The sequence below is a fragment of the Hirundo rustica genome, chromosome 9 (assembly GCF_015227805.2).
Source record: "Hirundo rustica isolate bHirRus1 chromosome 9, bHirRus1.pri.v3, whole genome shotgun sequence".
Taxonomy (NCBI): Eukaryota; Metazoa; Chordata; class Aves; order Passeriformes; family Hirundinidae; genus Hirundo; species Hirundo rustica.
In genome coordinates, this window is record NC_053458.1 from 30,372,379 (window position 1) to 30,382,919 (window position 10,541).

The window sequence follows — 10,541 nt, forward strand, 5'->3', positions numbered from 1 at the left end:
TAATTGTTGTTTCCTGCAGGGTTAGAAAATAATGGACTTCAGGTTTATATCAAACAGCTTTACATGCTGTGCGTGGGGGGGAACTAATTCAGCCTCAGAAACACGTTGTTCTGGGATGTTGTGGCGGCCAAAAAAATATCATGAACCTTTAAAAAGGAACTTGGCAATTTCATGGCAGATAACTCTTGATGATGGGCCTAAACACAGCCCTGAAGCAATTTACAGCTTGGGAGTTTGTAAGTGCTGGGCTGCTAGGAGCTGGAGAATCATCCTGGGAAAACACCTCCACCTTCCACCTTCTCTTCAGTTCTTGCCATTAGCATCAAGTCCAGTTCCTGTGGGAGACAGGAGGCTGAGTTAGAGAGACCTACAATCTTTTCGCTGATGGCTTTCATGAGTGGATAAAGGTTGATGAGTGACCCTATCACACATCTTCTGAAGTGAGATCCTCCTTTTTTGAGAGACTGGGATCAAAAGAGCCCTTTTGGGTCTAACGCTGGCACCACACGTTCCTTGGTACAGGCAGGTGCTTGTGTGACTCCTCCAGTGCTGAAGCCTGCCTGTGCAGAAGTGGAAGTTGTGTTTCGGGAGTTGCTTGGTGACGGTTCTTCTGGGAAGGTTCAGAGAACAAAACAGGTGGGATTAATAAAAATGTATCAAAATTTGTAAACATATGTATCACATCTCTTTGATAACGAAGGTGCAGTTAATAAGTGTTAACAATCAGTGTTCCTACCTGGAAGCTTTATCTGAAAGTGTTTCTGAGGCTGCTCCAACAATGCATTTATTTCTATCATTTTAACAACTTGTTTTTTCTAGGCAACTGAAATTACTTGTTCAAAGAGCTGTCTCCCCTCCTCCCCACCTACGACAAGCTCCATTTTACAAAGCCTTGTCTCAGTCTCTGCCTCTGGCTGTGTCCTGAATGGCTGGGGAAGATCCTGGAACTGGTGTTGGCTGGGATCCTGCTCTGCTGGAGGTCTTGGCAGGGCAGGTGGGCAGCTTTGGGTGACAGTGACAAGCTGGGTTATAATCACTCATGTGGAGATGCCTACCTAAAAACCAGCTTATGTGGGAAGTCAGGAGCTGCCCTGATATGCATGGCCTGGGTGTGTGTATGCATTGGAAGTACTTGCACTGGCTGGAGGAGTGTTGGTTTGGCAATGTGAGGAGCAGGGCCCTTCTTTAGCTGTTCTTCTGTGGAATAAAATGATGTGACATCCCACTGATGTGTTCTGAAGACCTGTAGTACAATTCTTAATCATCTGCCTCTGCGCCTGGTGCTGTCAGCACCTTGATGAGCTGTTGTACATACCCTGGTTTTCCTCTGGCACAGGGAGATCCGGGTCCCTACCTGCTGCTTCCAGGGCATTGTGTAGGTTTGGAGGATTTCTTTGGGCTGTGGGATTAGTGTGTCTTCCTCTTCACGTGTGTGAGTGGGGAGCTGGTTCCCAGAGCAATGATGTGCCTTCTTGAAGACTGCAGGATTAGTTGCGGCTGGTGCAGGAGTAGTTTAGGTCTCCCAGCCTGAGCACATCCCAGGACAAGGCTTAAAAGGTTTGTGTAGAAAGTGGGGATGATCACTGCCTGTTACAGAAGCAACTTACTTTTGGCTAAAGAAAGATGGCAGATGATGAGTGAAAGCTTCAGCTTCCAGGGTTCCTCTCCACGTACTCCTTGCAAGGATTTAATTTCTCAGGCTGTACGGATACTTTGCCTTTCCCTGGGAAACTGGGAGCCATGTGGTTTTGATGCTCTCTTGTTCCCTGGGGTTATTCCCTGTCCCCCTCTCTGGGGTTGTGTTAGGGCTCTGCTTTGTGAGATGACTAATAGGGCTGTCAGCCCCCTTGTCCCAAGAACCTGAGAAGACAAATATTCCAACATGTGTAGCCACCTTTGCAGGCCCCGAGGCCCCGGCAGGAGCCAGCAGGGTGACGGATGTGCTGACGAGCGGGGCTGACACAACTGGGTCAGCGTGGATGTCAAAGGGGTGGAAGCTGTGCCTCCTTCTCCCCTCTGCTTGGCACCCCAGCGCTTCTGGGCCAGACGGTGGCCACTTATCACCCCTTCCTTCGGTGCCTGCTGTAAGCTGGCAGCACCAGAGCCTTGTCTAGGAGAAAGACGCGAGTCATGGTCCTAATGCTCCGCTGTGGAGCTGCCATCTGTCCTCTCCTTGGGTGGCGCTGCCAGGGCAGCCTGGGAACATAACCCAGTGCTGATGCTCTGTCAGGCAAACATCTGGTTAGGCTGTGCTCTATGCCTCTGACTTCCCAGCACACTGTGGTGCTGTGTTCCCTCAAAAAGGTGAGCTTCATGTACCTGCACATACAGATGTGCATATAAATATATATATATATTTATTTTTTTTTAGAATTCCAAATCTGTGCTTTGCATTTTAATGCTGCTTTCCTTGCCCAGCCTCCTACAGCCTCTCCTTCTCTCATCTGGAGCCAGCTTCTGTGCTGTGGGAAGGGTTGCTTGTTTGGAGAGGACCATGCAAATAATCTCATGAGTTCCTCCCTTTATGGATGGGTGAGGAAAAATTGGCAAAGTGGCAAGGAGTCTTTTGAGCGTTCTGGAGCGATGAGCTGAGAGCCCTGAGCCGGTCTCACTGTGCAAAATCCATTAGCCATGAGCAGAGCTGCTTCTGGACTCGGCATTCAGTACCTGTTACGGCCTGAATTAGTCCCTAATTTCTGTCCCTTACAGTTAAAATGACTCAGACATTTCTTTTCAAGATGGGATATTGCTTCTGACTAAATACCCTAAAGCCATGGCTCTACTGACTATTAAATTGTTCTCAGGAATGCACTGATCCCCTCATCTCCGGGTCAGTGTAGGCTGCTGCTCTCACCCACTGCTGCTGTGGGGCTGGAAGAGGTACTTTGCTTTGCTGCAGGTAAGCAAATGTGGAGACATTTGAGGACTCGATGGCTGCAGGTTTAATAAGATCAATACTACCTCTGCACAAGATTATATGGTATACTAGGCAGCAAATAGAGCACTTCTGCTGGATTTGGAAACCGTTTATTGAGTCTATTAGGGATGGTGAGGTAGAAGGGATGTATCTGGAGTGAATTGCACAGTCACAGTAGTTGAGACTCCTACATTAAGAGTTTTGCAGTCTATTAAATAATGGAATTAAAATCAATATGAATGAGGAAGTTTTGTCCGAGAAGTCATACCTGCAAGCCACATCATCAGCCAAAGAACAGAGACATGCTGCCCAGAAGATCAGTGCTTGCTCCTATATCCATTGGCCTGCGCTGCCTCCTTGAAGCCTTGAAAGGTGTCGGGAAGAGGGGATGGTTGTCTGTCAGGCTTCTGTCGGGACAAAGAGCCAGTCAGGGTGGAAGCTTGCAGATCCTCCTGTTCCCACCCAGCAGGCTGTTGGATCTTCCACCCACAGCTGGCGGGTCAGAGGCTGTCTTGTGCTGTGGAGCATCCCTTGTGCCACGCTATGTGCTCTACAGCCAGGGTTAATGCTGCTGCCTAACATGGTCCACAGCGGGCTGGCTGGAGTTAAGGAGCAGATTTTGGGAACTCTGTTGGCCTTGTCTGAGTTGCCCTTTTGCTGCCATCACCTCCTGTGGTGTGCCCCAGAATAATTAGCTCTAATCACACATGAGCAATAGCCTGCCTGGTCACCCTCTCTGCTCCTGGGGAGCACGGCAGGGCGCCCGACTCCTGTCATTTCTCTGGTGCTCTGTCCAGTCTCATTTGAAATGCCTTGCAGGATGAATTACAGTGCTCTGAGGGAATCTGCAAAATAGGATCACAGGCCAATTGAATCCATCTGCAAAATGCGGGAGGATGATGTATCGCCCTACGGATGGATTCTGCTCACCCCTTCTTCTTATTTTCTTTTTTTTCTTTTTTTTTAAATTTTATTTTAAAACTCTTGGTGAGAGTAAGAACAACAAATGCTTGAGGAACAAAGAGCTGGATCAGGCCATGCTGACTAAAGGTGGGTCATGCAGAAAGGAAGTTGGGAAGCAGGGAGGGTTCACACTGTCATGCTGTCTGCTGGCCAGTCTGGTCCCTCTGAAATCAGACTAAGGTGTGGGAGTGTTTCATAAAATGTGGTGGGACAGGCTGGAATTACCATCCATGGGGAGGCTTCAGGACAAGTAACAACCTTCCCAAGTCAATCAAAGCAGCTTCAAGTAGGAGCCATGCAGGTGCTGTGACCCACGTGGATGTTGCAGGTGTCTCAGAGCACAAGGGCAGCTGAATGCAGCCCTCAGGATGTGATTTAGCAATTCCTGGCTGGCTGGCCTGGCCATACTCCCCTGGGAATGTGGCCAAGGTCACCCGTCTTGGCCCCGATGTGGTTGGACTGCCAAGGAAGAAGTTAACCCCCTTGCACTTTGGGTGGATTGAGGTTGGGCTGGTGTTACCGAGCTTCCTCCTCCTCCGGCTGGGATGCTCCAGCCATGGCCTGAGGGGGAAGGGAAATGAATTAAACCCATCTTCAGACACGTTTGTATTGATTCTGTCACTTTCTTGCTGCTTGCTGACAGGTGATGGATGGCTCATAATGCGACCGGCACAGTACATTACGTTTCCCATCCAGGGACTCCTAAATCATTTCAAATTTTCAAATTCCCTAATCAATATTTTATCAGTAGCAGGAGAAAGCGGAACAGACCCATTTCTCAAGAGGTAGAAGAATGAGCGTGTGTGGATGCGTGCCTGCACATACATAGGCACGGGAGTTTGGGTATTTATAATCACAACTAAGGCACCGTTAGTATAACAATTATATCTGCAACCAGAAAAATAAATACAGAGGTAGGACCAGGAGTGATGCTTACATTTAAGTGACTTCAGGATGAAGTAAATTAGAGATCTGGATCTCTGATATGAACATGGAGGATTAATGCCATGTGGGCTTTGGGCTCATTGCTCAGCTGGTTGCTCCATCCTTGTGCAGGGGGGTTGAGGCAGGTGTAAACATGCATCGTTTTTGGGGAAGGAAATTGGATTTGCAACCACCCGTAATGCAGTGGGACTCAGATTTCTCACACTGCACTGAAGCAGTAGTGGGGAAATATCCCTAGCAAGCCTGTCTGGAGCTGGTTTATGTGACCTGGATGATTGGTTGTCTGGCATTTTAACCAAGCATGGTGCTGCTTTCTTGAGACTGGGGTGGGCAGAGAAGGATCCTGTTGCTGCCATGGTATGTTGGCTCCTGGGGCACTGGAGGACTAGATGGGAATGTGCCTGCAATGACCTGGTCCTGAGCAAACATCACGTGCCTTTCTACTCCTGTACTGGCACTTTCTGCTACAGTAGGATGTGATTCAGATGGGACTGAGTGTGGATAGGGAAGGAAGGACTGGGGCATTTCAGAGGAGGTGCAGGTGGGCTCCGTGAGGTTAGGATACTGTGTGGAGTGGCTGGCTCCAAACTGAGACCCAGATTCAGTGACTTTCCGTGTCTTCCACACTGGGCTTCATTCACCAGTAGCTTCCAGTTCCTGCCTGGCATCTGGCTTTCTGCTGGGCTTTGGGGTGCAAGAGCCCAGGGAAGAATGGAGCTGGTTCATAGGGGTGTGGTCTGAGCAAAGGGGAGGCAGTACAGGGCTTTGTTCTTTCCCCTCCAAAAGATGATCCTGGTTGAGACAGCCAGAGCATGCCTATCTGCCCCGTAGATGGCTGCTTTCCCCAAATCCTGCCTGTGCTGGTGGGCCTTCCTTTGTGCTCCTTGCATCCCCTGACCTCGTCTGCTCGGCAATCTTTCTCCATTCAATTACCCATTCTCTTAGTCTCTTGTTTTTCGTTCCCAGACTGGATGTTTTCCAAGTAGAAGATTTATTCTTAAGCTATTTATTTCTTCCCTGTGAAGAGAGCTTCCAAACAGCACAGATGTGAGGCTAAACATAACCTTCCTTGTTAGTGTCACCTCTCCTCAGCCTTCACCTGGCTGATCTGGTGTTGCCTTTGCTTTTCCAAGTGTTGTTTCACAGCACAGTTGCAGCTTGCTGCTGGAATACACAAGGTAGGCTTGCAGGAGAGAGGAGGGCTACTGCTCGTGGGTGCACATGGTGGAGCTCCAGGGTGGCACTCGCACCCATGCTGACCTCCTGGCCCTTTCCCAGGCTGTGTGGGGACCCTTAGCCCTTTGGGCTGGTGTGGTGGCATGGGCTGAACAACAGGAGAGGGAGAGTCAGACTCTCTTTCTAGAGGTAGTTTTAGAAACAGCTTTTTACTCATAGAAGAAACTTTCGTGCCTTTCCATCCTGACCTCCCTACAGTTCAGGGGAGAAACACAATGCTCTTTCCCCAAGGCAAGAGTGGCCTCACCACCAGCAGGGAGGTCTTCTACTGCACTTCTGTGCCAACATTTTTTCTCAATGTTCAAAGTTTTCGGTGGGCTTGGTTTCAGAGACTGGATCCCTGCTGTGCCCAGGTGGAGGTGAAGTTTGCAGCTATACCCTTTTCTCTATTATCACATGCTCAGGGTTTGTCAGGGATGGGGGAGGCCTCTGGTCTGTGCTGTCCACACAGCTTCCTGCCCCAGAGGCACTATGTGTAACAGGAACCTGGTTGAACCTTGCGAAAAGATGTGTAGAAATAACTGATTTTCTTCTTCTGAAAGCCTGTGCCTGATCTGCAGGAGCAGGAATCCTTTTGAAAAGTTCCTGCACATTTCATGTGTACCGGAGGCAAGTTGCAAGGCTGTTGTCCTTTTTCCTTGGTTAAAGATAAGATTTAATTGAGCAAGGGAGAAGTAAGTGTTTGGCTGTGTCATTTACTGATCCGATGGCTGTTTGGAGTTGGCTCTGAAAGTGTCTGGAAGCGGAGTTCCTTCAGCCATGCTGCTCTGGGCAGTGGGTCCACAATTCCTGGAGTGCAGCAGGAGAGAGGAAAGAAGCTAGTGAGGGGTGCCTCCCAGAGAGACAAGGTATTTGTCATGCAGCTGTCACCAACGGCTCTTCAAATCGAACTTGGTCACTCAGACTGCCTGCTGCTTTCCCTCTTTTAAGTACAATAGCAAGAATTGCCTTTCCTCTCCTGCTTTGGTGTTAACCTTCTCTTGTTCTGGTGCTTTTTGAGGACACATCATGTGTTTCACTGTGAGCAGGACAAAAGTCAGACCCAGACCTTGGTGCTTCACCTTTGCAGCACACGTGTGAGTCCCTGTCAATAGCTGACCTAGACAGTGACTGTGTCTGGTTGATAAACTCAGTCCTTCTGCACAAGAGGTGAAGCCCATTGTTTTGGCACAGAGGGCCATAAATACTGTTTCCCTGGATGAGGGATGTTCTGAAAAACTCTGTACCTGAGAGAGAAATGGGCCCTTACCCACCTGAAAAAGTTTACTGTGGGATTGTGTGTTGCAGTTCTCATCTTTGTGGTTGCTGTGCCCAGGAAAGAGCAGAGAAGCTTCGAAACTCTCTGCAAGCAGTACGAGGATTAGCTCAAACAGGAGGGGTGGGGTGAACTGGCTCCCCAAAGGCTGTGCTTAACCCCCACTTGTCCTTAGGACAAGGAATGTGTTCAACCCTAAAGCTCCAGGATGCAGCTCCACCCTACATCTTAAGAGGTCTTTTCCAACCTAAATAATTCTGTGATTCTGGATCTTACATGCTCCAAAATATACTTGTGTCCTGAAAGGATCTCAGCTGGGATTTATGTCCCTCGGGATAAGCGCCTGTGGCAAACAGATCTCAGCTTGGCTTGTCACCTCTCTCAGCTGGCAGTGCCAGGGTTTCCTGCCCCTTTTGTAGTAGGGACAGAGCTGGTCCTGGTGGCACAGCTGCTGTAAGGACAAGGAGCTGCTTGGGCAAGGAGGATGTGGGCTGAAGATACCTGGAGACTTCATGTCAGAGCTGTCACTTGCCAGCCTGACCAGAATGCTGTGCAGGGAAGTGAATTTTGGGTAATTTAGCAAAACAACACAGAGGCTCTGCGTGGTTTTCAGATGAGCTGTGGTGGCATGAAGGGGAAATGCCCAGCTGGTTTTAATATCCAGCTTAAGGGAAGTCCTTTTGTTCATTTAGTCTTGATTTAAAGTGGTCTGAAGAGGCAAAATCCTCTTGCCTCATCTGGGTCTAAGCTGGGTGCTGATAAGCAAAGAGCTGTTTTTCCCTGCCAGCCATTTCTGCCAAGCCAGAAATAGCCTGCCCGAGTAAGCTCGCCATAGCAGCATTTCTCATTCAAAAAGTTAATAAGCTCTGAAATTGGATTTTAATCAACTAATCTTTGATCCTAGGCACTAGAGCTCGATTAGGAGCGTCCAGTAAACCAAGTTACATCTCTCTTCACTGCTGTCTTTTTCCTCCCTGCAATCTAGCAAAGAAAAGGCTGAGACATGTTTCAGCATTTGAGGACCTGTGCATTTTAGGGTTTATGTTGTCCCTGTTCTTTTAATCTGATCCATCTCATGGATGAATGGAAAAACTGATCTCTGGTAGACATCTACTCTTCCAAGCTGTAAATGTCTTTCAATAGCTCCTTTTGGGAAAAGGGCTGGACCTCTTTTTTAACAAAAGTTTGGAGTCAATCAGATGAGGTGGGGCGAGGGATAGAAGATCTGCTGGGACCCTAACCATATCCCTCCTATTCCCAGTATCAAAACAGAGTACCATAAATTCTGCATCCCACAGAATCACGAAATGGCTGATGTTGAAGGGACCTCTGGCATTTTGCCAGGCTGCACAGGAAATGATAGCTGGACTTCAGGGTTATGTAGTTACAGTTTGCTCAAGGGATGGAGTCAGTTCGGACCTCTCCAACTCACTCCCTCCTGTCCCAATTTACCCTCCAAACACTTTTCTCTTGATCAGATAGAGGCAGTTTTTATTTTTTTAAAGCTATATTAAGATTCGGGTGCACAAGCTTCTGTTTCCTACAGAAATACTGGCTTAGTGAGCTCCCCGAGGACCACACAGTTCATCCCTGCGCTTGTGGAATGGTCAAACCAAATGGGAGAGGATTTACTTGGGCAGCAGAGTAAGCACCCAGAGGCACTGTGCTGCCCACATGCTGTAGTCTCGTTACCTTGGGTCATCCCTGGCACTGCTATGGTGTCCAGGGTCAGGGTGGGCTCTCTAATGGGCGCCTCTTTTCCTAACACCTCACACTTGGGATGCTGGGAAGTGGCACAGGGGCCCTGGAGTGGGTTTGCTGTGGGTGGTTTGGGTTTGATGGGATGCTGGGAAAGCCGGTCGTGCTGGCTCCGAGCGGAGTCTCTGCTCTCCCGCTCTTCTGCTCGCTCTTCCAGAGGATGTTGTATTTCCCTTGCCCCGGGCTACGAACATCCATATGAACATTTATCTTCTTTCCTCTGAGGAAAGGCAGCTAAGGGAGTGTAATGGTCCTTCCGAACCTACTTTACAACCTAGAATATCTATTCCATATAAAACTACCCTAATGAGTGGCTTTTACCGTTTCAAATACTTTTCAGGGGATTTAAGCTCTGTGATGGTACTTGCCAGGAATATGAGCTGTGGTGTGTCAGCTTTTGGGACCTGTCCAGCCTGTGCTGGGCTCACAGGTAGCTTGAAGGGAAGCTGTTCTAGTGGGCAGCATTGGCTGGCCCTTCAGAAAACAGTGTGCTTAGAGTGAGTCAGCTTCCTCTGGAGGTGATGCTTCCAGCCAGACACAGCCACATGATAAATTAAAAGTGACATTAATCTACTAACCCTCAGGCCAATACAGTTAGCAGAGCTGATTGTACCAAGGGAGGGATGAAGTTAGCTTGGTTAGGATCCTCTGAGGCCTCTGAATTTTACAGATCATGGGGAGTGCTGGTCCCCACACCTCCCCAGTCTGTGAGTGGAATTCAGAAGCCCTCACTGGGTTGATCCTTAGAAGGAGTCCAGAGCAGGTCTGGTGCCCCACAGAGTGGCAGGTGGAGTCCCATAAGCTTTTTCCAGGTCACACTCAAAGTAGAGGGGGTCTTGCCTTGTGTAGATCCAGCTGTGAAGAGATGATGGCCTTGTACAGGGAAATCTATAGTCTTTCAAGTTTTTCCTCATATTTTCCATTCCTACTCGATATTTCTAGCTAGAGCTTGTTTTCTTTTTAAGTTCAGATGGAGAGCTGCCCCCACAACAAACCTCAGTCCTTTCTTGGATTACCAAAGACCAAACTGTTCTCACTCTGGTGGCATTTGGTGGTCAATTATTTTGTGAAGGTTTTGGAGTGAAGTTGCCCAATCCCATAACAGAGCAGCAAGTCTGGTGTAGCGGAACAGCATTGCAGGCCTCAACTTGTCCTCCAGGCTCCATGAAATGTGTGAATGAGCTGCCAGCGGCCACGGTGGGTGTGAAGACCAGATCCTGCCTGCTTTGGGATGTGTGGATGCTTTGACCTTCTTAGAGCTTCCCATTACAATGTTTCAGGGCCTGTTTTCTGACAGGACTCTGTGTCTCCCAGCTTGTGTCCAGCTCTCTCACCCAGTTGACCCAAAATCGGAGCATGAGATCAGGCTGGGACACGTCTTCATGTGCTGTAGTAAAGGTTTGTGTGGCTGAAGAGAACAGGCATAGCTAAAATATCTACTGGAGAGTAACTCATCCTATTCCTTCC